A 5,596-nucleotide genomic window follows, 5' to 3' on the forward strand; every position below is an offset into this window, starting at 1 on the left:
GTAGCGCGTGGTGGAGGCTGGATGAACAGGAGCCCGTGGAGGCTGGAGGAGGTCGACGGTAGCCCGTGGAGGCTGGAGGAGGTCGACGGTGGAGATGAACAGTATCCCGTGGAGTCCCGTTTTGCGGTACACCACACCCCTCCCGATGAACAGGACCCCCCTTTCGACCGTAGCGCTCCAACACAAGTCCATTTTGTCCGTTTTGCGGTACGCCACACCCCTCCCGATGAACAAGACCCCTGTTTCGACCGTAGCGCTCCAACACAAGTCCGTTTTGTCTGTTTTGCAGTACACCACACCCCTCCCGATCAACAAGACCCCCATTTCGACCGTAGGAGGTCTGTTTTGTCCGTTTTGTGGTATGCCACACCCCTCCCGATCAACAGGACCCCCGTTTCAACCGTAGGAGGTCCGTTTCCTCCGTTTTGTGGTACGCCAGACCCCTCCCGATCAACAGGACCCCGTTCCGAATGTAGGAGGTCTGTTTCCTCCGTTGTGCGGTACGCCAGGCCTTGTTTCCATCGCCTGTTCCGTCCAAGCCCTCCCGATGAACACGACCACACATTCTGTTCCGACCTAGACGGTTGGCTCCGCATGAATACGACGATGACGCTGTTTCTCCATTCTGACCCAGCCATGTACACGAGCCTTCACCGTACGTATGCGCGAGTAGGCGTTCGAGACCCCGCCCATATGTACACATGCGTGGCCGTATTTTCTTTCTTGCACCCTGGCCGCTGTACGTACGTGTACATGCTACGTGCGCGCCTCTACTACGACACGTGCGCGCCTCTACAACGACCAGTATGTACGTACACGTTCACGACCAGAATGACAACGCTACGTACGCTTCGACCAGGTGGGTCCTGACTGTCAGGCACTTCCTTGCTTGTGAAAATGTAGCTGGTGGGTCCCAGCAGTCAGAGGGGCGAATCGTTTTTTTGCCCGTACGTAGTTCCTTCCGTGCGAAGATGTAGCTGGTGAGTCCCAGCAGTCAGGGGGGCGAATCGTTTTTTTTTGCCCGGACGCACTTCCTTGCATGCGAAGATGTAGCTGGTGGATCCCAGCAGTCAGGGGGAAACGTTTTTTCGCGGAATACGATGGCCTGTCCGGTGGGTCCACGCTGTCAGGTGGAGGAATAATTATTTTGCACGTAATAAGGAGGCACTTCCTTGCTGCGGCCGTGGACCCAACTGTCAGCCTCTCCACGTACAGTACACGTCCGATGGAAGCCGTTCCTTGACCACGTTGACCACACCGCGCCGAGAGCACCAGGGCGGTGGACAACGGCGAGGCCTAGGAAGGGGACAACGCGGAGCCAGGGAAAACGCGACAGTGGATGCCCACGCGTAGAGGAGTACGAGGGTTCACTAGTTCGCTGTGGTGTGAGGCTGCCATCGCTGCAGAATAATAGGGGGTGTGGGTGAGTAGAGGGATGGCCTGGCCAGCGGTGGGAGTAGTAGGGGGCGGTGACGCCTCTGCCGCATCGCAGACGGCCACGGGAGGCAGGAGCACGAGGCACGACCGACGCTGGTTTGGGCGGCTGGAGCAAGAAGACCAGAGGTTGAAGAAGCACTACGACCGTTGGATGGACATCATACGGTCACTGGATCTAGAATCGTGCATATTGACTAAGTTGACAAAGCCCTCCGTCCCTGTCAACTTAGTAGGCCCACAAGTCAGCTTGCCACTATACTGGGTCCCAGCTAACAGGGGGAGTATTCATTTTTTTGTGCGTAATAAGGAGGCACTTCCTTGCCTGCGAAGATATAGCTGGTGGGTCCGAGCTGTCAGCGGTGGTAATGTTTTTTTCGCAAAATACAGAGGCCCTTTCGGTGGGTCCCCGATGTTAGGTGGAGGAATCATTATTTTGCACGTAATAAGGAGGCATTTCCTTGCATGCGACCGTGGACCCAGCTGTCAGCCTCTCCATGTATAGTCCATTTCAGATGCATGTCGGTTGTTGACCACGTTGACCAGGCCGCGCCGAGAGCACCAGGGCGGTGGATGACGGCGAGGCCTTGGAAGGGAACGACATGGATGCAGGGAAGACTCGACAGTTGTTTCCCACGCGGAGGGGAGTACGACTGTATGAGGGTTTACTGCTTCGTCTGCCGTCGCCGGAGAATAACAGCAGGTGTGGGAATGTGGGTGAGTAGAGGGATGGCTAGGCCTGCTATGGGAGTACGGTGGGGCAGTGAGGGCTGCGTGGCAGCACAGCCAACCACGGGGAGGAGGGAGCAGGCAGTCCCACCGGCGCTTGTTTGAGCGGCTGGAGCAGGAAGAGCAGAGATTGAAGAAGCACGACGGCCGTTGGATGGACATCGTACGGTCACTGGAGCTAGAATCGTTCATATTGACTAAGTTGACAAAGCCCTCCGTCCCCGTCAACTTAGTATGCCCACAAGTAAGCCTCCCACCATGGTGGGTCCCAGCTAGCAGGGGGAGTATTCATTTTTCTGTGCATAATAAGGAGGCACTTCCGGTGGGTCCAAGCTGACAGCAGGGGGAACGCTTTTTTTCGCGAAATACGGTGGTCCGTCTGGTGGGTCATAGCAGTCAGGGGCAAATGTTTTTTTCACGAAATACGGTGGCCCGTCCAGTGGATCCTAGCAGTCAGGGGGGAAACGTTTTTTCCGCGAAATACTGGTGGCCCGTCCGGTGGGTCCCTGCTGTCAAGTGGAGGAATAATTATTTTGCGCGTAATAAGGAGGCACTTCCTTGCGGCTGCCGTGGACCCAGCTGTCAGCCTCTCCATGTACAGTACTCTACCGATGGAAGTTGGTCGTTGACCACATTGACCATGCCGCGTCAAGAGCACCACGGTGGTGGACGACGATGAGGCCTAGGAAGGGGACGACGCGGAGCCTGGTAAGACGCGGTAGTGGATGCCCACGTGGAGAGGAGCACGAGGGTTCACTGGTTCCGCTGCGGTGTGAGGCTGTTGTCGCCGCAGAATAACAGGGGGAGTGGGTGAGTGGAGGGATGGCCTGGCCAGCGGTGGGAGTAGTATGGGGACGGTGAGGCCTCCGCGGCAGCACAGCCGGCCACAGGAGGCAGGAGCATGCGGCATGGCCGGCGCTGCTTTGGGCGGCTGGGGCAAGAAGACCAGAGGTTGAAGAAGCACTACGGCCGTTGGATGGAAATCGTTGACCACGCCGCGCCGAGAGCACCAGGGCGGTGGACGACGACGAGGCCTACGAAGGGAACGACACGGATCCGGGGAAGACACGGCAGTGGCTGCCCACGCGATGGAGAGTATGAGGGTTGACTGGTTCGGCTGCCGTCGCCGGAAAATAACAGGAGGTGTGGGTGAGTAGAGGGATAGACAGGCTAGGGATGCGAGTATGATGGGGCCGTGAGGCCTGCCCGGCAGCACTGCCGGCCACGGGAGGCGGGAGCAGGCGGTTCCGACGGTGCTGGTTTGGGCGGCTGGGGCAAGAAGATCCGAGACTGAAGAAGCATGATTGCCGTTAGATTGACATCTAACGGTTTGACGCTGGTAGAGTCGATTGTTGACTAAGTTTCTTTTTTGCGAAACCTTGTGTACGCATGAACTTGGTAGGACCACAAGTCAGCCTCCAAATCTGTGGCAAACAACATAAAGCCCATTTGCTATTTTTTATAATTTGCAGCCCATTTGCCAATTCTTAAGTAATTTATTATAGCCCATTTTCTGCCCAGGACCACGGTCAAAAAGTTCAACCTTATTTTGCATATTTCGGTGGAGTCCAAACTTTTGTAATCCCGAAATGATAAACATTTTTTAAGAACTTATTGATCTGCCAAAAAAATCATTTTGTTTTTGTGAGCAAATAAGATGTGGGACAATTGAGTTGGTTTAAGGGAAAACCAGTGGTAAAAAATTCAGCGCTGGGTGGGAAAAAACAACAAAAATAAGGATGTAAATATGAAAAGGGAATTTCATGTGTTTTCAATATAATGATACGTGTATATGAACTAGTAAAACTATAGGTAGAGATTAGAAAATGGATGTAGGACATGCGTTTCAAGAGGAAAATAGAACTGGGTTGTGTGTTTGATTCAGTAAAAAAAACTGCCTGCGGATGCAGTAAGACAAAATATAACTAACGCTGGCGGGCGAGAGGCAAGTAGATACCTGCTAGATCTTTGTGCCCCGTTGTCGTCATGGGCTGGGCCTGTTAAAAACAAAACCAACCCTGGGCAATCTGCAGCCCAGTTGAAACTTGCTCGACCTGAAAAAACAATATACGTGCTCAATAAACGAGAGAATTCTGCAAGTACAGACTGATAACTGGGATGCAGCACGGATATTGTTTTTTTATCGTGATAATAAGTGCATGCAGTTGTTTCAAAAAATTTGGAGAACTGGGAATTCGAACAGCGGGTGCTTATGCTACCCATCAAATAAAAATCAGGTGCCTGAAAATTCGTTTCAAAACAAATGATTCAGCTTTATATCCACGCCAACCATCGGCATGATGGTTGGAAGCAAATGCAAGTTCATACCAAAAGATCGTTAACAACAATACCAATTTGCGGATGACAAGGTAGTACAACTACCAATACCTAACTAACTTATAATCTTTTTACTCCTGGCCCTAGTGTTCGTCTGGTAGAAAATCTTGCAGAGGACCAGTTCTCGCTCCTTCTCTTGCTCCAGGTCCCCGAGGTGGTACTGGTGCATCACCCAGTTGGTCCTCTGCTGGTCGAAGTTCTTGTTGGTGTGTAGCACCAGAACCTTTTTTGCTGCCCGTCTGCCGGCCGTTGACCATCACCGGCAAGGTATTGCCGGTCTTGTGCCACATCACGTGCATGCCGCACTCCGACTGTATCTTGCGACGTGTTCACATGCCCCTTTTGAATGCCCTGGAATTGCACTGGAAGAATTGCTTCCTTAGGCCACTCAGTGTGATACCTGCAGTATTGTGGAATACAGGTTTTAGTGTATGTAGTTGGCATTTTCATAACATCTTTGGCATGTTGCAGTCACTTGTTTCACCTTTTATTAACTGTCAAATTGTAATTGCTTCACCAGGTCTACGTCTTTAAAGAAAAATAGAGCTATAAACAAAGAAATATGTTTTTGCAAGTAGACGGCCAATCGGTGTCTTACCTGGAAGTTTCTCAGGTTGGGTGTAGCATATGCTGTGCTCGCTGTCGATGGTTGGTATGAACAAATCGATGAGAGACTGAAATATCGCGCTGTCAGCACTCACTTTGGCCTTAAGGTGCTCGATCATCTCCTGAATCATGGGATGGAACTTGACGCCAGCCGGCAGCACCGGCCAATCCTTCTTCGACTTGCATCGGTAATTCTAGTTATATGGTACTCATTGTATGATCAATCGACTGTTTTAAGTGAATGATGAAAGATTTCGACAGATAAGTGGTACTCCAAATCTGAAGTCCAGAATACCCGAACACGCCGCCAAGATTCTTGTGTCACCTCGTGCGCAGCGTGTTGTCACGTCAATTCAATGTGTGGACATGATGGATAATTTGACCGACGTATACTAGTACTGCTACTGTACTACTAACTAGTCGTATTTAGTGTCACAATTTATACATAGGTTTAACTAACAAGTACGCACTCGAAGCCTAACTGATATAT

Source organism: Triticum dicoccoides, chromosome 4B, assembly GCF_002162155.2.
Source record: "Triticum dicoccoides isolate Atlit2015 ecotype Zavitan chromosome 4B, WEW_v2.0, whole genome shotgun sequence".
Classification (NCBI taxonomy): domain Eukaryota; kingdom Viridiplantae; phylum Streptophyta; class Magnoliopsida; order Poales; family Poaceae; genus Triticum; species Triticum dicoccoides.